Source organism: Aythya ferina (genome assembly GCF_964211825.1).
Source record: "Aythya ferina genome assembly, chromosome: 5".
Classification (NCBI taxonomy): Eukaryota; Metazoa; Chordata; class Aves; order Anseriformes; family Anatidae; genus Aythya; species Aythya ferina.
The window spans coordinates 5,091,187-5,106,117 of record NC_140301.1 but is presented as its reverse complement, the minus strand read 5'-3'; the positions used below and the strand labels follow the sequence as shown (position 1 = coordinate 5,106,117).

The 14,931-nt window shown below is 39.5% G+C and overlaps 1 protein-coding gene across 10 annotated transcripts in view; it reads left to right on the top strand.

Moving 5' to 3' along the window:
* Positions 1-14,931, top strand: part of SOX6 (SRY-box transcription factor 6) — a 381,588-nt gene that overhangs the window by 6,782 nt on the left and 359,875 nt on the right. Inside the window, exons 1-2 of one of the 10 annotated variants that reach the window (XM_084521854.1) lie at positions 88-185; positions 295-1,013. The exons of 7 other annotated variants lie outside the window; for them this stretch is intronic. The gene's annotated coding sequence lies outside the window, so the exon portion shown is untranslated. Of the gene's footprint in view, positions 1-45; positions 186-294; positions 1,014-12,878; positions 12,949-14,931 lie in introns of those variants that run through there. 2 more of the 10 variants (XM_084521858.1, XM_084521856.1) reach the window with 2 other exon arrangements.

Genomic DNA, 14,931 nt, shown 5'->3' with positions numbered 1-14,931 from the left:
GAAAGTGGCAACGTGAGGAGACAATTAGTGTTGTGTCTGAGGGTCGGGAGGTTGCGGGGAAAGCCAGCGTGTTGGGAGCCTGGGGACGACAGATTACTTCTGTCCTAGGGGTGTTTCCCAAAAACACAGACGGCGAAACTTTCTGTGATAAAGTAATATATCTTCGCCTGCTGTTTGGAGATAAGGTATATGTTTATTAAGCTAATTTAAATAGCCTGCGGCACATGAGCGGCACTTTGTTCCTGCTGTTTTCTTTTTCCCTCATTTTAACACTTCTGGTGTTTCCATCTTCAGCACTGCTGCTGATCGTGAGGGCAAGAGAAGAGTTTCATCCAGTCCTCAATAGGATTTCAAGTCCAAAAATTAACGAATTTCCCTTTCTGTATTCGTGTAATGGAGTAATTTTGAAACCTGTTTTGAGACTTCTACTTGACTTGACTTGTTTTATTGACGTGCTTGTGCCCACTCATTTAATTAAGCCATTATACCATAAAGTAAATAATAAGAATGAATGTGAGATATGTGCGTGCAGTCTGCCATTATATACAAATATTTCCCTGGAAAAGACACTTTAAAAACTTTTTCAGCACACCGTGAGCTCTCTGGCAAAATCTCACTGCAGGTTTTTGCTCTGAGCCAGGATATTTCGCGTGTTTCTGTTCTCGCAGTGTTATACGCCCTCTCTACTCGGAATATAAACAGCGAGCGTACCTAGCTGCTCATTCTAGTAAAACTAAGAAATAATCTATTTATAGTGAGCACATTTAAAGGAAAATCATGAGGTCATTTGGAGTATGCTGCAGTTTGAAGTAGCTCGACACCTGGCACAAACCACATACGCGTTTTCTTCAGACTCTGCGCTATCCATAACTTTTCCTTATAATACATTCTTGTGTTAAGTGAGAAAGGCTGTTTGTAAAACAATCCCCTGGCTGGTCCCAGTGTTGGGTGAAGCTGATCCTGTAATGGCATTTTGTTTTGAACAGTTGCTGTAGTTGAAGTTCCCTCATAAGGTAAGGTGGCACTGGGTCTGAAAGGAGGTCCAAATGCCACATTTATAATTAGACTGCCAATTCAGCACATTGTATCTATTGCTATACAGGGATATACTGCTGTGTCTGGTCTCTCAATAGACTGTATTCAGAATTAGCCAATTCAACCGCTTCAACTTCGGAGTCAAATTTAGAATAGGCAATGAGAGAAGGAAAGAAAGAAAACAATAATGCTTTCTTTTTTTTTTTTTTCCCTCGGCTAGCTATGAAAAGCCAAAGAATATACGGAAACCGAAGCAGGCGCACACAGCGCCCGGTCCCAAGCGCAGCCGGGCAGCCTCGCCTGCAGCCCGCTCCCAGGCGCGCTCCGCCGGGGGGAGGGGAGGGGAAGGGGAAGGGAAGCGAAGGGAAAGGGAAGGGAAAGGGAAGGGGAAGGGGAGCCCCGGCCGCCCCGCAGCAGCGCCCCGGCCCCCGGCGGCGCCCCCCCGGGCTCCCGGAGCCCCGCGGGGGTTGGGGGGCCCGCGGCACCCCGCGGCTCCCCGCTTCCCCCAGGGCAGCCGGGCTGCGGCTGCTGGCGGCTCCCCGCGCTGCCCCGGCTGTGCTGCGCCTGGCCCCTTGGCTCCTGTCATGCCTCTCGCTTCGCTCCCTGCGATCGGCCCGGCCTCCTCCCCCAGAAGTTTAATTCATTCTGCCATGGGAGTGCGGGAGGCCCGCTGCCCTGCGAGCTCGCATCCTCTGGTAAACGCATTATTCTCTCTCTCCTCCTTCCAGTTCCGCACCGCTTCGGTACTGCTGCGAGACTTCGCTGGGCTGCCTCGAAGCTCGCCTCGTTCCCTGCTGTGTCGTAGGGTGCAAACTAGTGGCATGCCTACTGCACGTAGCGTGAGGGGAGCGAGACGGACGGCTGCCTCCCCCTCCTCCTCACTGCTTCTCTGCTCAACTTCTGTAACGCTTCGCTTCTTTTTTTTTTTTCCCTGCCTAACGTTTACACGCTGATGGAAGCGGGAAGAGGAACAGAGTGGAGCCCGTCTGTTTCCTTCGTTAGGTCATCAGTGCCTGACCTGTAGAAAATAATAACCGATGTCCAAAGTTAGTTGCCTCGCCTGCACGTTGATTTTGTTCCCAAGTGGGCACTGCCAGTGCTTGTTCCCTAGCCAGTGGTTTTTAATACGTGGCCAACAATTGCTAGTGGTCACTTCCAGCTGAACTTCTTTTGCACAGCGGGGAAAAAATCCCTTCAGACATGTTTTTGCATCTTTGATCATATTTTTAGTCGAAAGTATCCGTGTATGTCTGCTGTTCTTAAAGGCCCTGAAATATCTCGTGGTAATAGAGGCCCAGGCTTGGCATGATGATAGCAAAAACAAATATTTTGTTCTCAGTGGGCATTAGAAAGTTTCTTTAGTCACGACCTTATGCCTGCTAAATGCTGTAATCACCTTGGGAGATATCACTTCAGGAAGCATATCCATTAATCTTTTACACTTGGTTTGATTTCCCCCTTAAAAGTGTATGGATCGCACTTAAAAGGCTTCGGTCTATTTATTTATTTATTTAATGGAACAAAAATTACTAAAGAAAGAGAAGCAGCGATGCTCTTTTCTCTATACCCCATACAATGGGGTGATGTATATTTCTCTTTCCATAGTGTGACTTGCAAGATCAGTGGGCTTGTTTGGCAGAGGTGGTGTGTAATGACTAACGTTTTAAAAGTTATGTAAATAGGGGTGTTTGTGTATATATAAGCTATGTCAACTGAAGTGATACAGCGACATATTTTTAAAACATTTCAGTTAATATAGTAAATCAAGGAGACAGGGCTTCGAAACATTTCTACATGATGAACCTGCGAGCGAAGTACCGCTGTATGATGTGTTCGGTAGTTCACATATAGCTTATTCGTCAAGTAGCAGCAAAACACAAAGGTGCATGTTTCAAGTTTTTGCCATAGTAGGCTGATTTCTATTTGTGTGTTTTCACTGCCTTTCTGTGTATTTTTTATATATGCATTTTTATTTTTATTTTTAATTTTTATTTTTTGCCTTAAGTAGAACAGCAAGGATGGGAACTTTAGGGGACTTCTTACCAAAACATAGAAACTGAATTTCCTTTTATTTTATATAAGCTATTCAAAAAATTTTAGACGCACAATTCTGTAGCAGTATTTGTTGATGTACCATTGCAAGCTGTGATACCATATTTTAAAAACAACAAAATACGTTAAGATCTTATCACTAGTAAGCCTGTGTACTAGGTTGGTGTGATGTCTATGTGAAATACGTGTATATTTATTTAGATATAGTTCTGTGCAGAAGGGAGAGAGCTGATAGACGGATTTGCTGGAAAGCGGCCGATTTCTACAGTGATAAAACTGGATAATTACATGTTCCCAAAGCCTATTCAGCACAGAAGTAGGTGTTCTTTTAAAACATTATTCTGTGGCAACAACAAATATTTGTGACATCATTGTAAGAGATTTCCTGCCAATTTTTAGTTTACTGTCTTTCAGAAAGTCTAGAGTTCTTTGGCACTGGTGAAACTGCTGCACATACCCATCGTATATTCAAGTATTCAGTGAAGTTTTAAATAATTCTCTTTCAATTAGTACAACAGGAACCTGAAAAATGGATTTTCTCTTAAAGAAACAAGAATCAGTACATAGACATTTCTTTCCTCCTCTTGTATATTTTAAAATCCTCATATCAGTTTTATGTTTACTGTTTTGTCTCCTTAAATTAAGAAGAAAGAAAACAGTAGCATGAGTTTGAAAATCATTGCTTGGAAATTATTTTAATCAAATATTTCTTGAGCTTTGTGAATTGGAAGAGTAATATAAAATTAGATGCATTGGTAAACTAGGTTAATCGGAGTCATCCATTTGTAGTGGAGAATAAATATCAATCAATTGATTTTTTTTTTCTTTTTATTTTTTTTTGAAGTCGGGTGAAACATTCCATCAAGTTAATGTGTTTAAGAGTATCATATCAGGCACAGACAGGTACTAGAAGTGATAAAAAACAGATAACTTGCAACAAAATGATTTACAGATGGGTCATTATCTTCTGTACAGAGGTTACGCAGATCATATTCTTTATAAAAAGAGAATGTAATTCTGTAGAGCTAGGAGAATTATCTAAATAGGTCTGAATATTTAATGTTTTCTGAGCAACTGGTAGAATTTGTCAAAGCAAAAATTTTCAGCCTTCTTGCAGACAGCATGTTAATATGAAATACGGAGAAGTACTGCTTTTGTATTTTAAATATTCCTTATGTGTTTATTTTACCTATTTGTTAAAGTAAAGCTTGGGAAACATTTTGCTTCTTTCCATGTGAACCTCACTGCATACCTTTAAAATATACAGAAACATGTTATGTCCAAATTAAAACAAAAAGGCTGGAAAGTTGCACATCAGGGATTTATTAGATTTTAGGGCCTATTTCATACAGTGAATGCCCAAGCTGCATTTTTTCTATAGGCAGTAAGATGGGAAGTCATTTAAATATCGTCTTCTTTTTTTTTCTTGAGCGAGACAGAAAGGTGTAGTCAATTGTTTCTCCAGTCTCTGGTAGACTGACATGAGGCAACAGGAAACTCTAAAACCTCAGAGGTGCGTGCAGTATTGATTTGATTCCTAACTGTAAATCCTTCTTATCATTGCTCGAAATATCTAACTTTACACCAATATTATCCATTCTTTTTATAGTGACACCATGCTTAGTAAAAAACTTCTAAGCACTGAGGTCAGGTGTTGAGATTGGATTCTAGTTTATTTTTTATGAATCAGATAAAGATTTCTGTGCATGAGACCGTATGTGAAGATGAGAGAACAAGAACATTTCCATATCAAAGGCAATATATCTGAGGCTGCATAGTAATTAAAATGCAGTGGTTTGGACTCTGTGCACTAGCACTTACGCAGAGCGTTGTTGGGACCTTGTGCAGCATGCAGGCGGTTGTCTCTTGCATACTTCTAGAAATATACTTATAATTTTGTACAAACATTTATGCCAGTCCACACTTTTCTGTGGATAATTTGTATTTCATCCAAACCATTCAAAGTAGAAGTTATTTTTTGAGCAACCCCCTCATTATGGCTTTTGTGCATCAACTATTTTTATTCTGGTTGTTTGTATTTCTTCTTACCAGAATGATGGCTTGTTTATAGTCATTTTTGTGTGTGTGTGTGTGTGCGCGCGCTTCTCTAAGACCCCTTCCATATACCACTGAAATTTTACTACTTGCTTGAAATATCTTTTATTGGAAACAAAAATGATGATATCTTTCAGATTTACCGAAGATAGCATGATTTCCTATGTACCATACTTTATGGCAAATTAAATGCATGTGCTGGAACGTAATCTTTTTAATGATACGGTATGTATTTACTAATTCCAACCAACTGTTACACAACATAATGAGAATTAATACATTCCTCCAAAGACCCGCTGATGGAGTGTGGGGGGGAATCAGCCAAAAATATTGCAGGGTGCTCCCTATCTGGATACTCTGTTTTGGAATAAATGTGACTTTAATTCCAGAGTAGATCGCCCTGGTGAGGAGCTGTTCCAAAAGGGCTGCTGTTGAATTGTTTACTTCATAAACTGTATTGGTCAGTGTCCCAGTGCGGAGGAGGCAGTAAGTGCTGCAAATTTCCTCATTACTCACAGATACTTGTTCTCCAGAGCGTCTATCTGTTAATGCTCCAGAACTATCGAGGTGAAGCTTTTGGAGTCTTCATATTTAAACAGATGTTTGTACTGTGAAAGTATTGCGTTAAGGTAATCACGCAATCTCACTTCATTTTACCTAGTTTTAGATTACATTTGGTGTATGAATACGTGGGTACTTAGAGCTGTGATACCACACTTTCAGATGATGTTCTGCATGCTTTTTACATCTGTATTGTTGTTGTGGATGGGCTTGTTAAACTGAGATCCTGACCATTTGTGGTTAGTAAAAACCCATGGTATTTTTGCACAAGTAGGGGGGTTAACCTCAATGTCATGGCCTAATTCCAGCCAAGATAGGATGTATTTGCCCATCTGCATTCTTCTTATAGTTTTAACCGTTTCAGTTAATCCTCATTTCCTCTCCTAAATGCAGTAGAGTAGCGTGCTAAGGACGTTGCTGCATTTTGCCTCCGAAGTACCAAATCCAAATACTGAAGTAATATGTGGAACTAGATAGTCATGTTTTGGGAGCTTTCTGAATAAGAAGGGTTTCACGTGCCTGACTGGCTTATTGTTATTAGAGTGAACATTTTGGAGGATTTAATACACACAGCGTTTGAATCTTGAGTTATTTAAGAGGAATATTTTAGACACACAGAGACATTCTCAGCAGCCATAAGTCAGTGTAACTCCATTTACTTAAGTTGAAGGGTTCCGTTTTACTCCAGCCATGAGTGCACACCTTAAGACGTGATTGAGTTCCTCCTGAACTCAATCGAAAGATCATTCTGTGACTGTGAAGGGAGGCAGGGGTTGCATCTGAAGATATTGCACTGAATCCAGTGTAGAAAGTAACTTGTTTTGGTTTCAGTTAGGGTGGAGTCAGGTTCACCTACATGATGATGTTACGGCTTTCAGCTGACATTAACAGGAATTCATCTCATGTAAACTATGTACTAGATCATCTGTCTCTCCATATCTACTTTTCCAAGCAGGACTTCTGCTATAGTATGTGCAGTGCGTGGGCACTCTGACTGTTGACTTCCTGTAACTGTGGAGGCTGTGGCAATGCATTTTCTTTTTTTCTTTCCATCACAGCTGATTTGTTGAGGGCACACTATCTTCCTTTCATTTTTTTTTTTTTTTTTTTTCCTACTGCTGAGGGACTCATGTAGGTCACTACATTAAGAATGTACTTTACTCAACCTTTACTGCAAGTATATGGTAGGTGTGCACATGACATTTTTTAATGTACACAAGTAGGCATGTTTAGGCATGTTTCAACATATTTTTAGTAGTATTTTTGTTACAGTATCTATATCTATTCTCACAGCTTGCCCAAAATGTCAGTGATGAATTCTAGTAAAACTCTGTCGTGCTTTTCTGATTCCATAGGCTTTAGTTCCATTTATACTGCCTGTTTATGCTATGTCAAAATTATGGTACTTTCGGTATTCCTTTCTGAAAGTAACAGCGGACTCTCTTCATTTGTTTCAAAACAAGTTAGATATAATCAGCTTTTCATCATGATTTCATGGGCCGTAAGGTGGTTAACTGGTGTTGGGTTGGAATGAGGGCTACCTAGGCTGCGAGGAGCAGGTTTAGAGACGTGTAATGAGATGGAAAAATGTGAAACTGAAGAGAGGTCAGGAAAGAAACATATTGCCACCTAATGTTCTAGAAAAAGTAGTAAGGTAAAACTTCCTCCTTTCTGCTGAACAGGAGGACAACAGATTTTTTTTTTTTATTTATTTTTCTTAATGGTATTTTTTATGTGTTTTGATTGCTCTTAGAGTACTCCAAGTTACAAAACTGTCAGCATACCTTCCCGAGAGGAAAGGAGCATTCCCATGCTGGAGGATCTGCCTACATTGGGAGTGTTGAGTGGGCAATCCCTTTGATCCCTCAAGGCAGAAGTCTGAGCTAATGCTGGCTATTCTGGTATCTGGGTACCTTGGACTTGGAGAGCAGATGCCCTTCTAATTCAAAGTTGTATATTGTTGCTGCAGATAAATAAATCACAGACTAGCTGTATTCTTCAAAAATGGCTTACACAGTTTGGAGGTAGATTAGATTGTGCTTTTTAATGCCCTTGGACATCTGCACCATATACACAATGCTCCTGGGGGATGGCAAGTTTCAAGCAGCCCCTGTTAGGTGCAGCAGTGTCTGGCTTTTCATCCCTTGCTGCCTCTGCATGCAAACTCCTACAGGCATGGCCAAGCCATCGCAGGCTCTTCTCTATGCTCACCCACAGTGCTCACCCTCAACTTCCAGGCACAGTGTGAGTATTCAAGCAGTTACATGGGCCTGTCTTTCCAGCTTTGCAGATCTTCTCTCAGCCTTTGCAGAAAGCCTGGAGAAGTCTTTTCTTTCCTTGCTTGTGTTCAAAGCCTTTTCTCATGATTCCACTTTTTTTTTTTTTTTTTCCTTTACTCAGTGAAAACTCTCCATATTATTTTAAACATCATTATTGGCTCTAAACGGTAATGATTCAATCTGTAATGTTTAATTTAAGAATGTAACAAAAACTCTAATCAGTGATTTTAGTGGAAATAATACCATGTATTGTATGGGGTGAGTGGGTGTGTCCACTAACAGTTGATATTAAAACACCGTTGCACGACAGGCTGATGGGAATGGGATCAAATTACAGACCTGAGGTCAAGATGATGCCCTAAAAATAAAAGGCTTTGAATCTTTTGAGCGTTATACAGTGTTTCCTCCCACCCCCAGGGAAAGGAAAAAAAAAAAAAAGGAGGGAGAAGGTGGATGAAAGAAAAATTGAAAAGTAAAAAAGAAAATTGAAGAGTAATTCCTGAAAATTAGGTTTAATTCCTGAATTTCTAATTTATGGAGTCCTGCCTTGGTCAGGCTGAATTCAGGTGCAAATGTTAAGGCATAAACTGTTTCTTCTTCTACTTCTGATGTCTTTTATTTAATGAAAGTGACACAGAAATGACTAGGATAACAAACATTAAGAGAAAAATCCAACCCCAAATTGTGTTTGATTACTGTGTTCCTTTTGTGGAAGACTTTCCATTTCATTATTTCAGCGTGGGATGATTAGATAAAGGTGAATACATGTTTCCCGTCAGACTGTTAAAGCATGGCTCCCACATGATACTTCCTGTCTTTCTTATATTGTCTCTTTAGTATCAATAGCAACTAGATGCAAATCAGCATGGCATCTGCTAGTTTGTTTTCAACTGACCGGGCTAAACAGCAGATATGGAATTTATCACCAGGAGGCTGTGACCTCATCACAGACAAGTGGCATTCCCACAAGTAGGTAATGAAGCACCCCTATTGAGTGTAGCTAAAGTCCAGATCCTCAGTAGAGTTATTACATATTCAATTTAAAAAGCTCTCCCTAACTTTAAATCTGTCCCTTGATTTTTTTTTTTTTTTTTTTTATATGTTATTTAAAATCCACTCGCTGTTGTGGCTGGAACAGCAGCTGTTGCTGGTCTCTGCTGATGCCACACTGTGCTGAATTGGGCCTTCTTGAGGGTGTGTGGGAGAAAAAGAAGGGATGAAAAAAACAAAGGGAGAGGAAGAGGAGGGGAAGGGATATGAAAGGACAAAGATGGGAGGGAAGAGTGGATGCGTTGAAATGAATAATAACTGTAATTCTCTTACTGCGGTTGAGCGTGCATAGAGAATTTCTAAAATCTGTCTTCTAAAACGCTGTCTTTCAAAGAAGATAGCATGCATTGATCAAAGAAGTCCTCCTTAGTGCTTACTAAAGACTAGGCCCATATTCATTTTCTGTAGCTCATAAAGTTGTTCGCAACAAATACTTTGAAACGCACATTACATCTCTTTGCTCTCTGAGAAAAGGAAGGTTCAAGTGGATCAGTTTGGTCATTTTTGTATATTTTAGTCGTCTTGGATGTATACATAAATATTATACTATATGCATGAAAAGCCTGTGGATAATGAGCACTTTTGTGTTTTCCTTCTAGTAACTGATTGATAGCAAATATTTTTGAAAGACTTCACAAATTCTAAATGGTCGGTATAAATTAGTAATCTGGTACACTTATTGTGGTCTGAATGTTGAATTTGAAATTAAATTGTATTTTATGTTTTTAGAATAGTTGTGAGTAGGAAGCGTGGTAGCTTTTTGATGATGTTAGTAAGGAATGCTTGAGAGTAGTTAAAAGCAAAGCAGAAATGAAATAGGTGCTTCGGAACCCAAAGTAGGTAGTTTCTGTGGATAGGAAAAGAGGGAAAATGTTTGAATGAGAGGAAAGAAGAGGGGAAAAATGGAAGAAAGGGGATGGGGCAAGAAGCAAAGAGAGGAAGCTAGGATGTTTAGGAGCAGATCAGCATTAGTGGATACAGCCTATCAAGGGATATTTAATACCTTCATTTTCTTCTTCACCTCTGCTCCACTTTCCAAGAAACTGAGAAGATACGAACAGCATTGTTTCTGACACTCACAATAAATGGGGTATTGGTTGAGCTTAGAGTGTGAGTAATGACTGAACAGTTGTTGGTCACTGGGATGCGTAAGCTCCAGAACTGGGAATACATTGTTAAATTAAAGGGAAAATTGCTTTTCTGTTTTCTTAGTTTTCTGGGAGACTGTGCAGTTCCTTCATCCATAATACTGTTTTCAGTGAGGGGAATTTTTTGCTCTTCCTGTGATAGACAATTTGTTTAGAAGATGTAGTCCATGGCCTGCAGCCTCCCAGCTGTGCATGTTAGGCTCAGCTGGACCCACGGCACCATGTTTCAATAAGAGATGCAGACTAGCCAGCCAGTTGTGTTGGAGAGGTAACAAATAGGGAACCAGTCTATAAATGAAAGAACTATGAAGCTTCATCATGAGAGGCACTGAGCTACTAAAACTTCCAGAGAAGGACCTGCAGATCATCCATGTCTCTCCTAAGAGTATCCATGTTTAGTGGGATCGCCTGTTTCTGGGGCTCGATTGGAATTCTTGAGTGTGTAAAAATATGCTGTGATGCGTGGCAGCTTCTTTTCTCGGTGAATGCTGTATACCAGGGTTCCCCGTAGTAATCTTCAGTCTAGGTAGAACTGCTAGATCATATCAGTTGACTGTCTGACAAATTTATTCATTTCTACGCCACAATGTAATATAGATGTCCACATGAGGCACAGCAGCCACTACATGAAATACTCTTCCACAGCTTGTTTCAAATCTTGTTTCAGACCTGAAGGTGCAAGTGATTCTATTTCCTTTAAGTTTCTCCGTGCAAATTCTCACTTGACTAATGTGTCGATATCTTACTAAGCTGGTTGAAAATTTGTATTCTAATAAAATGCCTTTAATTGTGTTTAAAAATATTTGGTATATCTTTTTTTTTAATTATTTTTTAATGAATATGGTTCTGAAATAAAATAAAAAAAAAAAAAAAAGGCAGAACAAAACCAACCCTGTTTGCACATAGATAAAAGGCTGTTTTAACATTAGCCATTACTTGTTTGATGTGAGAAATTAATTTATTTGCATTTTGCTCTTCTGCTGTTTTGCTTGGTTGAAAGCGTGCTATGTGTCAAAGCCAGTTCTCATAGGTCACGCTTGGGCCTCAGTCCCCTCATAGTGAATTCCAGAGCTGTGGCAAAGGCAATCACTGGGAAAGAGATTCTTGTATGCCAAAAGGCACTGACAGCCATGGGCTGCCAGTTCTCTGGTGCTGGAGATATACGAATAACATCAGATATGTGACGAGCATTTTGCTGCTTATTACAATTTTTGTATTAAAATAAATGCCAATGGTGAATTGGATAGTTGTCATTTATTCCCAATAATTGAGGCAGTGATGATTCTTGCCATTAAATTCAGTAGCATGTGTTTAGTATTATGTTTTTTTTTTCTCAGCCAGACAAGCTGATGGGCTTTGGTCCATGAGCTTTGGTCCTTTTTTAGGCCTAAGGTAAAACCATTTGGATGTTTTATTGTTGTTGTTGACATCCCCTGTCCCCCCAAACCAAAAGAAAATGCTGCAGCGGAGTACTGGAATGGATGGTGAGCCCTTGTTCTCCTACTTGTGGTTGTGGAAGAAGGGTAGTTGGAACTTGTAATCTCTGAATGGTTCAAACCTTGGGAAGGAAGGTTCAGAGTTATTGACTAAGACAGGTAGGAAATTCATTTGCTTGAATTGTTCCAGGTCCAGCTGATAAAACTCAGAGTTTAAGTCCACAAGATACCAAGTGCTCTGGTCCCATTTCAACACACTATATAAGCACATGCCGAGCTTTAAAGCCCGTGAATAATCTCAGTGGGAATGAGACTATGTATGTGCTTAAAATTCAGCATGTAGTTAAGTACGTTTCTGGATTGGAGCCAACATGCTTAGCACTTTGGAGGACTGAATCCTTATTCACTAGTGGTGGTTTATGTATTTTTTTGGCTTATGAATTTCCACACTGACCTGGTCCTTTGTTTAATGGTCAGCCTTCAACATGGTCAGGATTAAAAACTTCTGGGGCTTGTTTTGTCTAGAAGGCTATGGATAATCTCCAGAGGGAATGGCTCATTTTACATAATTACTGATGCTAAATAAATATGTTCTTTATAATCAACTTACGTTTAATGTGAAATTGCTAAGATTTTTGATCAAGAGACTGGTCTTTGACCCACATTTTATTTCTTCCCTTGTTTAGAACTATGTTGTTTATCTGCAGAAATTAATAATGCCTGTCTACAATTAGTACATTGAATTCTGAAGTTATATTTTGTTTATAATGACTTTTTCTGTTTCCAAGTTCTCATTGCTTCCTACCAGCTTTTTTCTCATTCTGAAAGAATGCTTTGCAGGCAGTAATTAGCAGTGGGCTTTATTGGAACTGAGTTCTCCAAGCAGTTCTGTCAGATATTTGGTCTTCTTTCCGAATGCCTGGGCCAAGTAGGGTAGTGATTCTAATTGTCTTCTTCCCCCCTTTCCTCACCTGTTCTGCTACAAAGCATCGTCTTGGCATTACCTTAATGTTGCTGGAATTAAAGAAGCCAGGGGATCTTTTTCTGTTATGGTTGAATTACTCCCAATTATACTTTCAAAATTTCACCTACCTATGTGGCTATTGTTCTTTCTACATTTATGAGCAAGCATTATAAAGCACCAATTGAACAAATGAAATTAAAAATAAATCAGGAAAATCTTAGATGTTTCAGGCAAAGGTAGCGGATGCAGTTTTTCCACAGTAGGAACAAACTTTTTTTTTTTTTTTTTTTTTTTTCAGGTCACTGAGGAAAGAGAATTTCATTGTGTCTGTAAAAGTTTTTGCTTGCTCCCATTGAGACAGAATAGGGGTATGGTTAAGTACTATCTTAAACCTTGATTGTTTGTCTTTTTGTGCTCCATCTTTAAAATAGCTGAGGTAAAGTGTGTGTGTGTGTGTGTGTATATATTTATATATATATGTATTTATTAGCCTAGGTTAGAGTGTAGAGAGGCATGTTGTTGCACGTTTAGCTGGAGGGACAGAAGAAATCATACTTCTGGGTCTTTCCTGCCTCTCAGCTGAGGTGCAGTAAATGACTGTGAATGCTTCCAATGTCACTGTGTAGCAAAGGGTGTTAAGCAGAAACCACACCTCAAACCATACAGCGTCTTAGCAGAGGGACAGTAGGTTCTAACAGGGACAGTGGTGACTTCTTGAGCAATTCCAGTGAAATTCATAAGAGGAGGAACAAAATAAGCCCTTCAGGGAGCAGTGGGTGCGATTGCTCATGGCGCCGAACTGGAAGAGAGGAGAACTTGGCACTAACTGTTGTTGTGATGCTGCCATGGACTGATTAGAGACACATTGCTTTACTCCCAGTCCCTTCTTTGCTCTCTTGTGTAAGCTACTTAGGCTATAAGGTAAGGGCTGTCTCTAACTCAGTGTTTACACCGTGGGTGTTGTATTCGAGTATGTTCTAGGAACAAATACTAGGAGTTGCAAATCTATGAGCATGTTGTTTTTAATGCCATTGTATGAAAACGTGCTTGGAATCCATAAGGAGAACCCACAGGTAGAATCACATTTTCGGTACACTGTCAGTAAGGTCCAACACGATTAAAGCATTACAGGTTATTTTTGCCAACTACCAGAGATTCATTGAGAGAGAATGCTGATACACAGATACTTTCATGAAGCATTCATTGCTTCATGACTTTCAAAATTAGATGGCCCAACAATGCTTTTGAGAAATTTGGAATGATACACATGGTCACAATTATATATGTACTTGCAAAATATATAAAAATTGTGCCACTGATGTTTTTGTCTCAGAGTTCAATTTTCTGTTAATGATGACTTTTTTTTTTTTTTTTTTTTGTATTTTTACTATTATTCTAAAGGTTTATTCAGCTTGACAGTTGTAGGATTAAGCTTTACAAACAAAAGGATAATATATCCTATGTTTACAAGTTAGCCAGAGGCCAGGTTTTATAAACTTTAAAAATACAGCTATTGCTAGTTTATAAAATACCACTCAGCTTTCCAAGAGAGAAAATAAATCCAGCAATTGAGCTGATTTCTATGGGAGCTTGGTGCCCTCATGTATAATAATATATTTTGACCTAAAGCAATGTTACAAATGCATCTTAAAAATGTTTTGAAAGAGGTCAAAAAATGGAGCACAAAACAGAGACATATGGGGTCAGATCCTGTAGGGATCTTATACTTCCCGTGAGAGCCTTTAGTTCCAGTGAAAGGGGCACTCGGCAGGTGACATTCGGTGTCATTCAGAACAGGGGCCACGCAAGGTTTTAGAAACTGATCTTTCTAATGCTTTCCATCAGACACAATATTTTTCATTAGTTAAAATCTGTTACTAAGTTAAAAAGTGGGCCCATAATCACCTGTGTTAGCACCGGGGAAGATACATGTTTTCTGCTGAAGACCATCTAGTAATACCTCAAATCTGAAAATTTCAACTCAAAATACAAGAGATCCAAAGGTTACAGCAAGGAAAAATATAAATTCTGGAAAAGAATTTTGGATGCATGAGGCAACATGGGCACTGTTATTTACAAGTGTGAAATTTAAAGAAATTCCACATAAATGCAGATTGCTGTTTTATCATTTGCAGCATAGGAATAATTGTTTTTTGTGCCAGAACATTTGAATTTACACCAGATGAAGAGAACATCTCAGATGAGCACCGACTGTAGTGCTGGGCATTTTATTTAGTTTTTAAGTAATGGTGATACATTTAAAGTGATGAAATTGGATTTGCCACAGGCTCTGGTGCACAGGTCTCCTGTAGCACTGAGGAGGTGCTGCCCTGTTAGTTCTCAATCTTGTC